Raw genomic sequence first — 19626 nt, 5'->3', positions numbered from 1 at the left:
AGTGAAGGTTACAGGAAATATCAGGGAGAGAAAAACGCAGATAAACTCATTTAACAAGACGGAACTGCCATACCGCGATGATGCTGATAACTGCTTGCCACGTGAGTCTATAAACAGTGTGAACCAAAGGGAAACATTTAAATTAGTATATGAAAAGGGTCAGCAGTGCTTTGAAGCGACATTTACAGAAAACTCTCGTTTTGTTGCTCTGTACCAAATGCAAGAGTTTCCACGTGTTTTCTCATCTAATCTCTTTTAATCTCCTTTTCAATCTGATATTTTTAGATGAGTAACACCGAAGCCCAGAGGAGCTAAGTAACCTGCCCAAGTGGCCGTGCGGGGAAGGGGCAGAATCAGAATAAAAACCCAATTTCCCGCCTTCCAATCCAGAACACTTCCGTGACAGCGCAAAACTGGAGAGGGGCAGGAGATAAGACGGGTGGGAGTTGAAAGTTATTGGGGCGCCTGGGTGGCTCAGTCGGTTAAGCGTCCGACTTCGACTCAGGTCACGATCTCGCGGTCCGTGAGTTCGAGCCCCGCGTCGGGCTCTGTGCGGACAGCTCAGAGCCTGGAGCCTGTTTCAGATTCTGTGTCTCCCTCTCTCTGACCCTCCCCGTTCATGCTCGGTCTCTCTCTGTCTCAAAAATAAATAAACGTTAAAAAAAAAGAAAGTAGGGGCGCCTGGGTGGCGCAGTCGGTTAAGCGTCCGACTTCAGCCAGGTCACGATCTCGCGGTCCGTGAGTTCGAGCCCCGCGTCGGGCTCTGGGCTGATGGCTCAGAGCCTGGAGCCTGTTTCCGATTCTGTGTCTCCCTCTCTCTCTGCCCCTCCCCCGTTCATGCTCTGTCTCTCTCTGTCCCAAAAATAAATAAACGTTGAAAAAAAAAAATTTAAAAAAAAAAAAAAAAAAGAAAGTTACTAACTACACGGGGCAATTCACACGGCTGGGGCTTAGGGAAGGCCCACAATAGAGCAGCAGTGTTGGAAGGGGATATTTTTGCGTTTTGGCTGCAGGGTCCCTTGCATTTGTCCGGGTTCTTTGCGAGAGCTTTGGTGTTGCAACACCATTTCGTTAACGGAGCTTGGTCTATAATCGAGCCGTGTCTGAATTCCAATTCACATCAACACGACGCCCCCTGGATGGGAAAGGGTGAAGTTATAGAGGCCTGAGCCGGGTGACCAGCCTCCCAGAATACGGTCCTGGAGCCTCCACCCTCCTCCATGCCGGCCTGGCCGATGGCAGTCAGCCACGTTTGGTAGGCAAGTCCTCGGAGTTGCAGGGTCCAGAAGGAAATTCGAGATCTAATTCAGTCCTAAACTTAACTTCTCCGATTGTCGACTAAAATTAGCTGTGTCTGTGATCTTCCTATTGGCCCAGAATCCAGCCATCTTCTCGCAGGCTCGGCCCAGTCTCAGAGGGTAGAGAGAGGCCAATACAGAAGAGTCTTTTCTTTTTTCTTTTTTTTGTTTTAAGTTTATTTATTTATTTTGAGAGAGAGAAAGAAAGCACGCGTAAGCAGGGGAGGGGAAGAGAGAGGGGGAGAGAAAATATCCGAAGCAGGCTCCGTGTTGTCAGCGTAGAGCCCGACCCGGGGCTCATTCCCACGAACTGTAAGATTATGACCTGAGCTGATACCAAGAGTCAGACACTTAAGCCACGGAGCTACCCAGGCGCCCCCTGAAGAGTCCTTCTTGGTAAATACTAGAGTCCGAGCGGGGGGCGCTGAGGAGATTCTTGGAGTTGCTCTAGGTCCATGGCGGGGTGGCCCCAAGCCCTTCTTCTGCTGACCCCAAGATGGTCTCGATCACCTTAAATTCCTGCTAAAAGACCAGAGTGTGCCTTCTGTCAGGGCAGACCTCAGAAAAAAGCAGATGCGCTGGAATATTTAAGCTAAATCCGCCAGCCCCAGGCAGAGCTGACCCCAGATGGGCTCGGCACAAAACAGACAGACCAGCTGGGAGCGTGAGTTAAGATAGCGGGGGTAGTGGCTTCTTGGCTAGGATGGGGTGTCTTGCCCGAGGAAGGGGAAGAACGTGTCTGCCTGGAGGGTAGGTGATTCCATCAGGAAAGCTTTCGGCTGGAGGAGCGGAGGAAAGAGAAGAATGCTGAGAAAAACTGGCGGAACCAGTTGCTGGGGAGTGTGGTGGGAGTGACTGGTGGGGAGGGAGAATAGGAGGCACTTGGTGATTCCCAGGGGAAAGGGAGCCAGAACCACACCTGGGACGCTCAGCTGATGCTCTGCCAGTGCCCAGAGCAAGTGAAGGAAACGGATTCCAGCCCGTACCACTGGATGGCTGCTGCGGTCTCATGGGTGTCGCTGGCAATTGCAGGAGAGTGCCAGGCTTGCGATACTGGGGTCCCTTTCAGTGAACCATGGGAGGGGCCAACCACAGCATGACAAGAGCTCCCCTCAAAACGATCCCTTCCCGATGTCCTTATAATCCCTGTTGGGAACAGCACCGACATAGGCCCAGTCATTGAGCCGGAACTCAGCCCTCCCCCCGTTTCCCCTGATCCCCGAAGCTGAGAAGTCGCTGTGATCCACGGACATCCCTTTAATGTCTCTCTCCCCCTCTTCACCCCCACAGCCACACCCTTGGCTCAGGACCTCATCATCTTTCGCCTGGCCACTGTCCTAGCCTCCCGGTAAGCCAATCCCGTCCGCGGTTCTCCATACCGTTCTAGAGCAATCTCGCCAAAACGGAAAATCATGCCACTCACTCCCCACTTAAAATCCTTCGGGCACTCCTCATTGCCTTCAGGGTGAAATCCAAAAGGCCTTGGCAGGGCATTCAAGGCCTTTCACAATTCTATCCCTGCCTCTCCCTCCATCCTCACTTCCTACCGGGTCCGCGGCAGAGGCTTTGTGCTCGGGTCATCCTAAACGGCATGCCACGTCCTTTCCCGCCTCGGCATTTTCCTTCACCCCTGCCTGGAGCATCTTACCACCCCCTCCCTACCCCTCAAGGTCTAAATTGCCTGTGGGCCTCCAGAACCGCATTTCATATACCTTATCCCACAGTCTGTGCTGGGAACCCCTGCTTTGGGCTCCCTCGCCTACCTCTGTGGGCACCTGTATGCTACATACAAGACCCTTGGCCTTTGGCAACTGTTGAGGATGTGGGAATGTCGGGAGAGATGCCCGGCTTTTCCCAAGTCATGTGTTTTCAGTGTAGATTCACAGGGAGACCAGTCTTTTCTCATTCCCGGCGGTTGTTGCCAGTGATGATAAGCCCAGTTACAGCGGATACTCGGCTTGGGGCCAGGCCCCTCAGTAACTGAGTGGCCGGTACGGCTTCCAGGACGGCGGTGAACTGGCCAGACTTCCCCCACGGTCATCGGCACCACTACAAACGACCCCCTCCCGAGGAGAAAAACCAGGACCCTCACTGCTTGGCCCACCAGGTTGCTTCTTCCAAAGCGCCAGCCATCTGCTCATAGTGGGTAGGGGGACAGAGAGAAGCTGGATGTACTCCTCCTTCCTTCATTCTCTTCCTGGGAAACATGGGAGGTGGGAGAGATAAGTATGTCTCCATATCACCCAGGCATCAAGGGCCCGGGTTTTACACCCCCTGGGGTTCATCGCAGCACCTAGCACATAGTAGCTGCTTAAGAACTGCTTGCGGAATAATGTAATACATGAACACCCGACTACATGCACGGTAAACGGGTTAGGAACACAGGATTCTGAAATCAGATTGCCTGGGTTCAAACTCAGGCTCCATCACTCACTGCGTGACCTGAGGCGAATTGCTCAACCCCCTGTGATCTGTTTCTTCACCTGAAAAATGAACATAATAAGCACTGCCCACGTTTTAGGCTTGTGGGAATGAAGCGAGTTCATATATGTAAAGGCACGAGACAAGTGCTTGGCATATAGTAAGTGCTCGATTAGTGTCAGCTTCTTGGAAGGAACACTGCGGACAGGATCCAAGTCATTCGCAAAGCCAGGCAGTCCAAGAAGAACTTTCCTTCGTCAAAGGGCAAAAAGAAAGACGATGAAATATGTATGTATACGTAGGTATGTGCACATGTACATGTAATCAGATTTTTAATACTCTCTGATTACGTCCTTCCTGTTCTCCCGATATTAAAATGTCCTTCATTTCATGAAATAATGGCTGTTTTTACTATCTTGACAAATCAAAGGATATATGGCTCTCCCAAGTGCTTTTTGAAATGTTGCTGCTCTGTGAATACAAAAGCCTGGGAACGACTTGCTTACGGCGTGGAGACCCCCCGGGGGAGTCTCTCACTCATGAGGTCATATCATCCAGCACAGTGGTTCTCAGGCTGGGCTGCATATTAGCATCACCTGGGGAGCTTAAAAAACAAAAAACAAAGCGAAACAAAACAAAAAACCCCTGAGGCCCGGGTCTGACCCCCCCAGGGGTTCTAATGTAATAGGTCTGGATGTGAGGACATAAAATTCGGCCAAGGGGAGACAGGTAAGTGATGTGCAACAGGGAGCCGGACGGTGGCCATTTGTTTTCTTTTTTAGTTCTCTAATCAAACGCACGTTCCTTTTTCTTTATGATTCTCAGGGTGGAAAACGGACCAAATAAAAACAAATAGGAGTGGAGAAGGGCCGGGAATGGAAAGAAGTAACAGAACATTTGGTTTCTCTTTGTAACATTCAGGTGCGGGAATCCCTCGATCCCTCATTGTGTTCGATAAAGTCGCCTTCTCTTTCTTCTGATTTGATTTGTAAATGACTTCTCGAAAAGGTAATAAAACAACTAAGGAAAACAATTCCTCAAAATCTTGCTAAAGAGTCTTTGGTATTGCTCTCATGCCATGACTGTGACATCATCCAAAACATTTAGTCACCCAGAAACGTTCTTCCTCTCAGCTCTTAAAGTTCCTTATATATTAAGATACATTTCTAATTGTATTTCAAATGAGAACCAGATGTTTTGAACACTTCACTTTGAAACCTCTTCCTGAATCTTATTTAAAAACTGTTAGGAGGGGGTGGGTGGCATTTTGGCTCACTCTTCCCCTGCTCTTCCTGTGTATTTCCCAAAGATTTAACATTCTCAGATCTTTATCCTGGGAATTTATAAGTTTGCCTCTAACGGCAAATTGTTTATCGTCTTTTGACTTTCCACAAGGCTCAATCGGCTGTGTGTTAAGCAAAGTGAAGGGTTAAGCTTGCAGGTAGTGGTATTACCAGGGTTTTCTGTAACATTCTTAGAATCAGAGAGTTGCTCGCCAGCTGAATACTCCCTTCTCTTTGTCAACCCATGGCCTTCACCTTCCTTGCAAATGGAACAAATTTGCTTCTTTTTTTTAACGCTCGCTTTAACTCATGCTGGATCTTGCCTCAAGCATGCTTACGGCTCATGGAATAGGGAAGTGCAAAATAATACGGGAACAGTCAGCTGTAACTTAGAATACAAATTTCTTTTCCTCCTGGGATCTTGCCAAATCACTACTGGTGGGAGATCATATATGAGCCTAGATTAGGTTCCCACTTGCACCATATCGAGCATGAGATTTCTCACTCCTCTGGGGGGCAATTTGCCGGGGTCTTGGTGTGAAAGGTGTCCAGCTAAGGTAGAAAGGACAGGAACAGAGACTCCCGTGTTTTCCAAGGTCAAGACCACTGCTGTGTTTCTTACTCCCAACCAAGGTTGCTGAAAAGGAAACGTGAGGCTGACTTCAGTGGCCACTTTCCCAGCCAAAAGTGGCTTCACTGGGAGTCGGGCCTGGAAAAGATATCTCTAGTTTGGTCTTTTTCCTGCCCCCTGTGTACAAAGGGTGCATACGACTCAAGACTATTTGCTCTCCTGGCTGCTGTACAGAGAGTGGGGTGAGCCGTTTAAGTCTGGCATTATTTTTCTCATACAACATGCCAGTACAAAGTCAAGTTTGGTCCCCAGCTTACTTTCTGACTTCATTTTCTGTCTTTGCTCCCCATTCCCTCCACCTCTTGCTGTGCCCTTCCAGGCCTCCCTCAGACAGGCTTCCCTCCCCTTCTGGACCCTGTAAATTCACAGCCAACCCTGGAAACCCAGGTCAAATGTCACCTCTCCCGCACAACCTTCCCCGGCGCCCCCCACTCAGCTAGTGGTGGCCACCTCTGTGTCCCCGTACCGTTTTGATGCGTCTCTTTGCGTTTCACCTTGTCGTACTGTAAAGTTTGGTTCGCAGCTGTGAACCTCATGAGGCTGTGGACTCTGCAAGGAGTGAGGATCCCTGGGTTCCCCGCAGTGACTGGCTCCTAGGCGAGGGAACCTATGTCTGCTCAGGGAGGGGGATGGGGACAGAGAACACGTGGCGTCCTGGCGATTCTGCTCGTCACTGAGTGACCATCCTGTGCTGAGAGAGGACAAACACAGTGCTCTCACTCTCACTCGCTGTGACCCTCGGAAGATGGGAGTGTTTTTCTTCAGTGTGACCCCTACATCACGGACCCCAAGCAGACAGCCAGCTAGCTACACCTTTTGATGTCAACTGAAGCGGTGATCCCTTCCAGAGCCGAGGCCAAATCGGCTGGAAGGCTACGCGAGAAGAGACTGCTATCCATTACGGGCAACTTAAAAGACTTGCCAGGGTAGTTCTGACCGCACATGAGTTTGACCTTGCAGGCTCCTCTGGGAACCCAAACCCACTATAAATAGTTACTGAATGAAAGCCTCTTTCCCTTTTTAGATTTAATGAGCTGCTAGAAGGTAGGGGTGAGGGAACAGACCAGAGAACTGTTTAGCACCCTCATTCTCTCGGGGGAGCACAACAGAAATAAAAACAATATTCTCAATACACAAACGTGGTTTATTTAAAACCTAAGGGGGGCGCCTGGGTGGCTCAGTCGGTTAAGCGTCCGACTTCAGCTCAGGTCACGACTTCAGCTCAGGTCACGATCTCGCAGTCGGCGAGTTCGAGCCCCGCGTCGGGCTCTGGGCTGCTGGCTCAGAGCCTGGAGCCTGCTTCCGATTCTGTGTCTCCCTCTCTCTCTGCCCCTCCCCCATTCATACTGTGTCTCTCTCTGTCTCAAAAATAAATAAACGTTAAAAAAAAATTAAAAAAAAAAAAACCTAAGGGCACCTGGCGGGCTGGGGTCGCTAAGCGGCGGACTCTTGATTTTGGCTCAGGTTTGTGAAATCGAGCCCCACGTCGGGCTCAGCGCTGATAGCACGGAGCCTGCTCGGGATTCTCTCTCCCCCTCCCCTGCCACCCCCCTCTGCTCTCCCCTCAAAATAAACAAATAAGCATTTTTTACAAAACACAGAACACTGCACAGTATGACGCTTTCCCAGATGTGGGAGGGCGTGACGGTGATGAAAACAATCAGAACACACCCTTGCTACCTCCCAATGGGAGTCTTCCTTTTTTGGGGGGGCGGGGAGGGGACAGATGCTGCCTCAAGCCGATAGGTACACACAGACAGGACACCAGCCCTCTGTCAGAGCCCAGGGATCACAGCAGTTCTTCCGTCCTCACACTGGCACACAGAGGCCTCTGTTCCAGAGCCTTCCTGAGGAGCTGGGCGGCTTTGGGAGCCGGAGCCAGAACCACAACCTGGACCACGGTTTGAGCCTTGCTCTTGGACCTCGCTGGCAGAGCCTGAGACCCGCGGTGACGCAGGCATGAGCACATCTCCCGAGCTTGGCGTGGGCAATGTAGGCAAGTCGATTGCGCTTGTGGTTGAGACCCGGTGGGAACTTGGGCCCGACCCTCTGGGCTGCGCATGAGCCTTGATAGCCTTCGTGGTGCATATTCCTCGGGAACTTGGGGTCCACCCCCTCGAGAGAGTCACATCTTTGTGACCGGGGTTCCTTGATGCTGTTTCTGTGCCATTTTCGGGACTAGCTGTGCATGGCGTGGATTTTGGACTTGGCCATGTGTGCACTGAAATCCAAGGCTCCCAAAGTGCCTGGGACCTGAAGAGAAAGAGGGAGGCCACCCAACCCTAAACCTGCACTCTTAGAAGAGCAATTTGCTCTGTGAACTTGTTAGTGGAGGCAGATGCATTTAGTGGATTTCGGGTATGCCCCCATAATCAATCATTTCCAACTTCTTAGAGATGCTCATTTAAGAATAGTGAGGATCGGGGCGCCTGGATGGCTCAGTCGGCTGAACACCCAACTCTTGATTTCGGCTCAAGGCATGATCCCAGGGTCATGGAATACAGCCCCACATCGGGCTCCGTGGTGAATGTGGAGCCTGCTTGAGACTCTCTCTCTCTCTCTGCCCCTCTCCCTGTTCATGCTCTCTCCCTCTCTCTCTCTCTCTCTCTTTCTAAAAAAGAAGGAAAGAAAGAAAGAAAGAAAGAAAGAAAGAAAGAAAGAAAGAAAGGAAAAGAAGGAAGGAAGGAAGGAAGGAAGGAAGGAAGGAAGGAAGGAAGGAAGGAAGAAAGGGAATAAGAATTGTAGGGATTAGTGCCAGGACATTTACCCCCAAAATAAGGACCTTACCAAACTATCTTTTCCACAAACTTGTTTCCTTTGACTCAGTTGCCTTTTCTTCATTTGTAGTCTTTCCGTTCTTTCTTTGGTCCAACCAGTGTTTTACTAAACACCCAATGTGTACTTCGATTGGCCCTGTGTAGGCAGGTGTGAACAAATCTACTATGGTTCCTGCAGGAGAGGAAAATCTTAAACCAATGATTATCATAAAGGACGCGGAGGATAGTGTGAGGAAAACAGGTGTTCCGCATGGGTCTCATGGAGCCCACCTTCTCTCACTAAGCCTGTTTCCATCATGGTAGGCATAATGCTATTTACCTTACAAGGTTTGTTTCTTGGGTTGTTTTTGTTTTGTTTTGTCCGTGAGGCTTATTTAGCTTCAGATGTAAAGCCCAGAGGTTAGAGGTAAAGCACTGAACAGGTGCCAATCAATTGTCCTAACAAAGGCCACTTTTTTAAAGCTTTTTCTCTCTTCCCAAATTGAAAATAGAGCAAACATTTGTAATACGGAGTTCCGCTGGCTGCCGATAAATCAGTGCACGAAATGGCTTCTCAGAAAATAGTCCTACTAACTTTCTTTTTCTCTTCTGTTTTATTAAGTAATTAAGAGCCAGCCAGTGGGAAATATCGGACAGGACCCTTGGTTCTCTATGCCTCCGCTGGAGGCGTAATAACATCCTGCCACAAACAAATGCGTGGAGACATCCATCCTAGGTGACCAGAATGATGGCCACCCCTCCAGCCAGGACACCTCTCAGATGCTGTGCTGGCCAGCCACCTTCGTAGGGAATCATGCTAAGAAGGAAGCGGCCACCTCCGTGCCACACGCAGAGTCCACTGTTTCAGAGGATTGTATTATTTACCATGGAGGGTGTCCGTCCAATATGGTGGGGTGTGGCTGCAGGTTTCTCTCTCTGGCTTTGCTGCCCGATCACGTCAGTCTCAAGGCTGGTCTCCCAGCTTCCTAATCCCATGGCTGCTGCACCCTTTAATGGGGGGGAGTGGGGGATGGACTGTTTGTTCTCCTCTTCCTGGCCACAAAGATTGACTTTCCAATCGACTTTTAGTGAGTGCATGCCTCTAGACGGTGAACATCACCAGGACTTCCCGTTTTTCCCTCCCCCTTTAGGTGGGAGAGGGTGGCTGGGGGAGGCTGAAGTCGGATACTTGGCTTCTCCAGGGTCACTTGGGCTTTAATAAGACCCCAGCAGGTGAGGCTGTGGTTAACTAATTTCCCCCAAGGGCAGGGCCTTGTTAAGAAGGACCCAGTGCTCTGGGGTGTTTCAAAATGGTTCCTTTCCCCCCTCCCTCTGCCAAAAGCAAGAGGGGATTTTTAGCTGACATTCATCGTGAGACCCCCGGTAGACCTCCAGGAGCTAAAATTACCCTAAGTGAAGAGGCCCCCTGATGACTGGGTGTCCTCGGAGGTTTTGTCTCTCGGATTTGTCCACACTGAGCCTCCAGCCCCTCCCTGGTTCCCCGAAGTGTCTGCTGGGAGCTTCCTGCTCTGGTTAAGTGGTGACTCTCTGCCTGTGTGTCTCTCCATTTTGGGGCCTAGGGGGCGGCGGCCTGCCTGTGTCCTCTCGTCCCCTACAGATTTAGGAAGAGTTGTTGACTTTTCAGCTCGTTCGGGTTTTTACTTGTTAGTGTGGAGTATCAGCTTCTAAGCTTACGGGCTGGATCCAAAACCAAGTTTTATTTTTCTTCTGCCTGCCTATAGAGCACTCTGAATAGATAGGAGAATTTGCATAACTGAAACTCTGGTCGTTCATTTCAGATAGTCTCTGTGAGTTTCAACTCGGAAGAACTTTCTAGAACAAGTTAATTGTGTATTTGAAGAGGGGCTAAGTCCTCCATGGTTTGGGCAGAGGTGCGGCCTCAGATCACAGGGGTGGGACGGCTTGCTTCTGGTTGAGCCTTACTCACGTTTACTCATAGTTTAATTCTGACTCTGTGTGGTAAGAATGCTTTATTTCCACTCCCTCAGGGTGAGAAGGGGGGCAAGGATTTTTCCCTCTTACCCCTCTGGTCCATCAAATCCCAAAATGCAGGTTCTTCTGGATTGGGTTTGTCCTCAGGATAAAAGGAGGTCAAGACTCACTTAACTCTGAGCTCCACTTTCCTGGAGATCTTAACCTAGTAAATTCCTTACTATCTTATCTGAGATTTTAAGAAAGTTTTTTTTTTTTAATGCATTTTACACAGCATTTTTAGTGATTTTCAGTGGGAGCGCTGTTCCAAATAACCTACCCAAACCTGCTGCCAGAAAGGGAAAGATACTCTATTTTCTTAATAGAATGTATTAATCTGAAATTTCCCTCCTTACTCTCATTATCTGACACCTCCAACGAGATTATACATTCCATTATATTCTGTCTTGATCACTCATGTATCCGCAAGGCCTGACTAGTGCCTGGTACATGGCAGGCATCTAACAAAGGGTTGTGACAACGACAACGACAATAATAATGCTGTAACGGTAAAATATTTTTTATATTTTATATTTTTATTAATTTATTATTAATCAAATAATTATTAATTATTAATTAATTTAATATTTTCTATTTTTAAAATATAATCTCCACCCCCTCATGGGGCTCGAACTCATGACCCCGCGATCAAGCGTCACACGCTCCACTGACTGAGCCAGCTAGGCGCCCCATAACAGTAAACGATGTTAAGCATGGGATGCACCTAGTGTCTTAGTTGACGGCTCTGCTCTAGTCCCCCCTTCTCCAAGTCATCTCACGTGCGGTGGGAGATTTAACTTTGGAGAAGCGCATGCTCTCAACTTCTAGTACTGTCCCATTGCTTTTCCCCTAGAGACCATATTTCTTAGCCTGGTATCCATACAAATCTGACCGTAAACGAATTTTCTATTCTTTTTGCATCCCGCGTTATCCCCCAAACCAGCCTACTTGGCATTTTCCGAACACGCGACACAACTCTGCGATCCCCAATTCCCTTGCCTTGGTTGTTCTTCCCATTAACTCTTTTTTTTTTTTTTTAGTATGAAATTTATTGTCAAATTGGTTTCCATACAACACCCAGTGCTCCTCCCAGAAGGTGCCCTCCTCAATACCCATCCCATTAGCTCTTCCTTCTGTTCCAAACCTTCTAATCCTTTGACACACCGCTCCGGTTCCACTTCCTCTACGATTCCTTCTCTCATTCCCTGGCAAGAATTAGTGCTCCTTTCTTTAACCTCCCAGAGTGTTTTGAGCTTCCTTATATATCTCTTATCGCATGTGCTTTGCATCATAACTACTTCTCCACATGGACTGATGCTTCCCCCAAAAACTTGAGCGTGCCTTGCACATCACAGACGCACAACAAATATGAATAGAAAAATGGATCATCGAAACAGGCTTCGACTGTGGACCTCAAATAATGCCAGACAAGGGAATGTTTGTCTACTACAGCCAGAAATACCTTACCTTTCAGGCTTTTGGAGATTTCTGAATATACTAAGTGGGGTCAGGCAGTAGCCATGCCAATGGACACTTACGTATTTTTATTAAACTTATTATTTAAAATTATATCCAGGTGTTTGACACCTTTTACAGAATGGTCGGGGGCCAACGTGTTGTTCTTCCTTTCTTAATTTTCTTTTAAATTCTAAAGCACATGGAAATTTTCATCAGAGGACTCAAAGAATCTAGGGCTAAAAGTTAATTCTAACGACACCCACACCATTTTGAGTCTGACTCACATTTCCTATCAGCAGTTCCTGTAACCTTGTTGAATTTCTCATTTGTACTATTACTTCACCGAATGCCACAACCCTGAAAAACAGAAACCCAAGACAGCATTTCTCGTTTCCGGAGGCTAGGTCCTACAGGTGGGAAAGTCCAAGTTATAAAACTGGACACTGGAAATCCTGGGTCTTCAGCCTAACGTGCTGGCTTTTTGTTTTGTTTTGCTTTGTTGTCAAAGACAACAGGCAGGAACTGGCAGCTATCATGTTACCAGTTATGTTAACGCCATAAACAGACAGCATCATCATGTTTTGTTGACTACTAAGAATCTTCTAAGTTCTACGGAACAACACTTGTGGCCAAGGTATTCCCTCTGATACTCTTTCAAAGGATTTGGAGCAGGACCGTTACTGGATGTATTACCACTGATGCTACTGCTAGAAAAACTCTCTAAGGCGGGAGTGTCACGGGCCAGGAAATCTAAACTGGATGCCAGCAATCTGAACAAGAACCCAGGAGGGCCCAACTGAGGGAAGTAAGGGTTCGGTGACGGGGGATGCCAAATGACGCTTGATACAGTTTCAGTCTGCTTAAAGTTTAAATCGGGTCATGCCTCATAAGATCTTAAGTCTGACATCTTGTCGATAATGTTGGAGGCACATTGGTGTGGAATGTCTTGTATCCCAACCAGGTTACGTGCCTCAAATCTATTCTTAACACAATCGCTGCCAGAAATCCAAGCTTCTCTATCCCCCCACCCCAAGTCACTCTTCCACATTCTTCTGTTCATCCCCATGTGGACCCAATCCCCAGCCCAACCTCTCCTCCAACCCCCCTGCTGCCCCTCCCAGTGGAACCTCCCCTTTGTAATCAGCAAACCCCTCCAGTTCCACCTTCCGGAGCCCCCTGCTCACCCTGAGAACGTTTTACTGCAGCTAGAGCAGTTGGGTTGGCTCACTCCCTCTCTCTGTCTCTCTCTGTCTCTCTCTGTCTCTCTCACACACCTCTTAGACCTCAGGACCGGAAGCAAAAGCCATGCTTTCCTGGGTTGCCCTTATGCTTTGCAGGCCATGTCTCTCCCTCTCTGTTGCACAAACCCCTGCTTTTTGAGACTCTCATCATTCACCTGCCACCTTCACGCACCGACTTCCAGAACACACCCTTCGCACTTCGCGCGCGCACGCGACCCCTCATATGCTCAAGGCTTTAGTTCCTGGCTGGCTGTCTTCTTTCCCACCTCACCCCCTGCAGGATTTTTGGCCATTTCAATGCACATGGTGATGATACGTCCGCCATGCCGGCCTCTTAGAACTTTGACCACTCACATGCGGGTCACATGTGGCTTAGGTCACCTACCCCTGGTTCCTTCCTGCCTTACCTGTCTTGTTTAGGCCCTGAAATGGTGCTCTCTGTTTCTCCTCGGGACCATTCCAATAGCTTACCAGTATGCTTCGGTGTCTACGTTCTGAGAAAGAACTTCTCTCTGAGGCACCGGCAGACTGGAGTTGGGTCGCGCTGGCTCCTAAGAGACAAATGTGAAATTTTCAGGGATTTTGCCAGCTCTTTGACATTAATTACGCTGGGGACTTGGAATTGGCCGTGCTGGGAGTGTCTATAACCGCTACAAGGCTTTGGTTTTCCAAAAGGGGTTTTGTTAAACATTTACCAGCACGTTCCTGTCTTATCCTTCATTCTCCTGCTGCTACCAGTGGGTTCTCTGCTGCTCACCCTCACCTTTGTCCCTGTCGAGGCAGAACTTCTCAAGAGCTGTCTCAGCCTTGAGTTCCCGTCCCCTGTTCACCCCTCACACCCACGCCAATCTAGCTCCCGTCTCTGTCAGAGTCACTTAACACCTGCACGTTACCAGACCCGAAAAACACTTTCTTGGTTACCTCACTTGAGTTTTGCCTTCAACTTCCCTACCCATGTCCTCCTCCTGAAAACACATTCTTCTCCTAGAAGTGTGAGACCACGCTTCTAGGTTTTCTCCTGCCTCTCTTGCTGGTCTTGTTTCAGGATCTGTTGTAGGCTTCTCTCTGCCTCCCTCAGACACACACACAACTTCCAAATGTTGGCTCCCTCACTTCCCCAACACCTTCTTCTCACGTGACCGCATCCTGTCTCCCCGTTTACACACTAAAGATTCCTAAAGGGATACCTCATACCTCTCTGATCTCCACACTCCCCCAGATAACTGCCTATTTGACAACACTGTGCGGATGCACACTTTGCTCTAAATGTAACATGTCCTGGGGCACCTGGGAGGCCCAGTCGGTTAAGCGTCCGACTTCGGCTCAGGTCATGATCTCACGGTTCGTGGGTTCGAGCCCCGCGTCGGGCTCTGGGCTGACTGCTCGGAGCCTGGGACCTGCTTCGGATTCTGTGTCTCCCTCTCTCTCTGCCCCTCCCCTGCTCATGCTCTTTCTTTCTCTCACTCAAAAATAAAAATAAAACATTGAAAAAAAAAAAGGTTACATGTCCTGGGGTACCTGGGAGGCTCAGTAGTAGAGCATCTGACTTCAGCTTAGGTCACGATCTCCTGGCTCCTGAGTTCGAGCCCCACATCAGACTCGCTGCCGTCAGCCTGGGATCCTCCGTCCCCTTCTCTCTCTGCCCCTCCCCCACTGAGGCTCTCCCCCAAATAAATAAATATTTAAAAAAAAAAAGCAACATATCCTGATTCCTTCACAACCTGGCCAGCTAGCTCCTCCCCCCAGCTTCCCCACCTCAGCAAGTGGTGGCACCAGTCAGTCATTTGCCCAGGCTGGAAACGTGGGCCATCCAAGATTATTACTCGGTCATCATCGTTCCCCACCCTCAAGGCATCCGCAAGGTCTCTGTGTCTACCTCCTGGATATACACCTCCCCCTGCCTCTGCCCGGGGCCAAAACCACACAGTCGTCCGAGTCACCCTCAAGCTCAGCCTCGCCTGTGTTTTCCCAGCAGCCTCCTCACTGGTGTTCACACTTCCACTGCTGCCCCTGATTTACCCCCCACCCCCACCACCACCAGCCAGAGGGGACCGTTCAGAAAGAAGATCCTAGAAATTAAAATGGCTTTCAAAAACGTTGAGAATGCGTGGAAGAGTCATCATTTCACTGTTAAAATGGCCAGTGCCAAGAACGCAAATATAGAATAAACTACCAATAAAACAGTCTTGCAAACTGCATAGAAATAAATTCATAGAAGAGTTCAAGAGGGCAGGTGTGATAGAAAAATTAGAAATTATTCATCTTGTGATGGATCAGTTTGATGGAAATTCTTTATATTTTATTTATCTTTTTTAATGTTGATTGACTTTTTTTTTTTTTTTTTACCATTTATTTACTTTTTTGAAAGACAGAGCAGGAGCAGGGGAGGAGCAGAGAGAGAGGGGGAGACACAGAATCCGAAACAGGCTCCAGGCTCCGAGCCGTCAGCACAGAGCCCGATGTGGGGCTCGAACTCACGAACCTTGAGATCATGACCTGAGCCAAAGTCAGATGCTTAACCAACTGAGCCACCCAGGTGCCCCTTTGCATTTTAAATTTATAAAATTCTCGGGGCGCCTGGGTGGCGCAGTCGGTTAAGCGTCCGACTTCAGCCAGGTCACGATCTCGCGGTCCGTGAGTTCGAGCCCCGCGTCGGGCTCTGGGCTGATGGCTCAGAGCCTGGAGCCTGCTTCCGAGTCTGTGTCTCCCTCTCTCTCTGCCCCTCCCCCGTTCATGCTCTGTCTCTCTCTGTCCCAAAATAAATAAATAAACGTTGAAAAAAAATTAAAAAAAAAAATAAATTTATAAAATTCTCATAGGCATCATCTTATCCCCTTTTGTTTGAAGAAATAATTTTTTGTTACATGAATTTAAGCTTTGAAATAGTAGCTGTCATTTTATTCACTTATTTTAAAGATTTTATTTTTAAGTCATCTCTACACCCACCGTGGGGCTTGTACTCACAACCCCGAGATCAAGAGTCACAGGTTCCATTGATTGAGTCAGCCAGGTGCCCCTGAAAATAACAGTTATCACTTTAAAAATAGCAAAACATGCAGGAGGAATTTTAAAATTCAAAGGTGTGGGGGTGAAATAGGTGAAGGGACTTAAAGGCATCCTTATCTTGATGAGCACTGAGTAGTGTATGGAATTGCTGAATCACTATGTTGTACACCTAAAACTGATTTAATGCTGTGTTAACTCTACTGGAATTACAATAAAATAGAAAAAAAAAAAAACATTCAAAGTTTAACAATATCCTTGAAAATGACGGCCGAAACCTTTTGCGTACAAGCTACCAAAAGAAAACTGCTGCATCTCGGGTCTGCCTAAAATTATCTAATCAAACAAAAATCACTCAACTAATGTTCATCCTTCGCTATGGTATAAAAAGAAAATGGGAGTCTTACAAAGTTTTCATATACCTATGGACTTTTGTGAAATTAGTTTTTTTTTGGAAATTTTTTTTTGAGAGAGAGAGAGAGACAGACAGAGCATGAGTCGGGGAGGGGCAGAGAGAGAGGGAGACGCAGAACCCGAAGCAGGTTCCAGGCTCCGAGCTGTCAGCGCAGAGCCTGACGCGGGGCTCGAACTCACAAACTGCGAGACCATGACCTGAGCTGAAGTTGGACACGCACCCGACTGGGCTACTCAGGTGCTCCCAATTTACCTTTTAAAATGAAATCAGCTACCCCCCTTAACCTTTCCTGTGCTAGCCTGGAAATTAAAATGGCTTTTAAGGATTCCAAGGATACGTGGAAAAGTGATTCTCTCACCCTTGAACTTGCCAATAATTTTTTTTATGAAATTATAGTAGTTTTCCAATTGACCCAGAAGACTCCCGAGTCAGATCACCCTTTTTAAAATGGAAAACAGATGGTTTTAACACGCTGCCTAAAACCTTCGCATCACATCTTATCTAAGATCCACATACCTTTCCTACGGGCCCTGCATAGCCTGGCCTTTACCTTTCCCTCGGCTTTATCCTGTGTCCCTTGTTCTCTAACTCCACCAGCATCACGGGCACCGGCTTCCTCTCAGTCCCTGGGACACCTTCTTCCTTCAAAATTAGTGGTGTTGGCGGAGGTGGTAAGGGTTTTGTCTTTCCCCTCCGGGCGTTTGCACAAGCTCTTCCCTCTGTCCAGGGACACTTTCCCTTTCACTTTCTGCTGACTTCATCTCATCTTTCAGGGCTTGTCTCAAACACCATGTTCCAGAAAAGCGTGGCGGGGGGGGTCCAGCGGCGCATTATGGACAGAATGGACAGATCAGGCAAACAGCAAGTTGCCTCCCTTTCAAGTAAGTAAATTCGTATCTTAAATTTACTGCGTGGTTGGTAAAGTAACACTGCCTTGAATTTGTTGTGTATGCTTCAGTTTCTTGAGAGGTGGCTTTGGCTGAGCCCCCTGGGACCAGGAGGCAACAGCAGAGACGCTCTATAGAGCAGGACCACGTTCCTCCAGCTGCCAAGGGCTTCATAGTGACCGCTGGTCTTTTCCAAGCTCTCCTTTCTGCCTTGACAAATGTCAGCCAGCCCCATGTCTTGGGTCCATTCGCCAGAAGCAGAGGTGAGGTGGGGATTCTTGTACAAGTGGCGAGCTGGGCACATGCTCTCAGGAGGAATCTGCGGGAAGGTGGGAGAAGCCGGGGAGGGCAGGGAGGCAGCTAAGAAAAGCCAGGCCTTAGCCTGATCCCGCAGATGCAACATGAATGGCACCACGGAGCGGTTCCTCTTTGAAGCAGAGGGTCTGGGCTGTGTCCCTGCTCCTGTCAGTCACTGGCTGAGGACACTTCGATGGTGGGGCGTACAGGTAACCTCACAGAGACTGAGGAGGCCGTTGGGAACCCTCAACAGCCAACACCCAGCAGTCCGTTGCATCCTCCAGGTAAAAGGGACCCGGGCTGGGAACCAAACGCTATGGATCATCTCAGGGCAGGATTGTTCAGCCATGGTGCTATTCACATTTGGGGCTGGACGATTCTTTGTTGCAGTGGCGGGGGGGGGGGCTGTCCCGTGCATTGTAGCGTGCTTACCAGCATCTCTGGCCCCCACCCACCAGATACCAGTAGCACACCCCCACCCCAGTCTCTAGATCTTGCCAGATGTCCCCTGGAATGTGGAACTGCCTTCTCCTCCCCAGCCATCCCAGGGTATTCTGTGGGAGGGAGCTCCTAGCCATTGCACTGCCTGTTCACCGAGGACAGAGCATCCGACACACACATTCCACTGTGTGTCAGTGTGTGTGTTCGTGCACATGCGCGCGCAAGGTGAGGAGCCTAAGCTTCTCCGAATACAACTTGCTAAATGAAGGCTGGGGCAAGCCAGAATGAAAAGAATCATCCGGAAAAGATCTACCAATGGCCAATAAGCACACGAAAAGGTGCTCAACGTTACCAACCATTAGGGAAAGGCAAATCAAAACCACAATAGGATGCCACCTCATACCCGTCTGGATGGCTACTATTAAACAAACACAAAACACAGAAAAGGACAAGTGTTGGGAAGGATGCGGACAAAGGGAAACCCTCGTGCGACTCTTGGTGGGAAAGTAAAATGGTGAAACCACTATGGAAATGACAGTTCCTCAAATATTTAGAACGAGTATTACCATACGATCCAACGATTCCACTTCTGGATATCTGGATAAATATATATATCCCACGGAACTGGAAGCAGGGTCTTAGAGTGAAATTCATACAGGCATGTTTGTAGCAACATTATTCACGAGAGCCGAAAGGTAGAAGCAATCCAAACTTCCATCGATGGACGAATGGATAAAGAAATTGTACACACAGTTGGATATCACTGAGACTTGGAAGGAAATTCTGACACATGCCATAACGTGGACGAACCTTGAGGACATCACGCTCAGTGACAGGAGCCAGTCACCGAAGGGCAAATATGGTGTGATCCCACTTCTATGAGGTATCTGGAAGAGTCAAGTTCATAGAGACAGAAAGTGGGACAGTGGTTGCCAGGGACTAGGGCAAGGGGGGGAGTGGGGTGTTGCTTAATGAAGAGCATAGTTTCACTTTTGCAAGATGAATCGAATTCTGGAGGTTAGTTGCATAAGCAAGTGAATGGACTTAACACTGCTTGAACGGTACACTTAAGATGATTTAAATGATTTTTTTTTATTTTTATATATATTTGTAATTTTAGAGAGCACGTGAGCAGGGGAGAGGGAGAGAGAGAACCTCAAGCAGGCTCCAAGTTGAGCACAGAGCCCAACACGGGGCTCGATCCCACAACCCTGGGATCATGACCTGAGTCAAAATCAAGAGTCGGACGCTCAAGCGACTGAGCCACCCACGTGCCCCTAAATGATTTTTTTGAAAATCCTATGATAGTTGTGGCGGGGGAAAAAAATGACAAAACAAAAGGTAACTGGCCTATAAATTCAAACTGGTATATTTCCACAGCTTCCTAGAGCCCAGCTACGCTCTTACAGTAATTAGTAGTAGCATATTATTTAAATTTGGGAGGGGGTTGTTTTACGACCTCTTTGCTCTATAATCAATTTTAAAAGACAACTGCTAGATTCG

This window comes from Lynx canadensis, chromosome A1, assembly GCF_007474595.2.
Source record: "Lynx canadensis isolate LIC74 chromosome A1, mLynCan4.pri.v2, whole genome shotgun sequence".
NCBI classification, from domain to species: Eukaryota; Metazoa; Chordata; class Mammalia; order Carnivora; family Felidae; genus Lynx; species Lynx canadensis.
Note: the sequence above shows the minus strand (reverse complement) of the source record.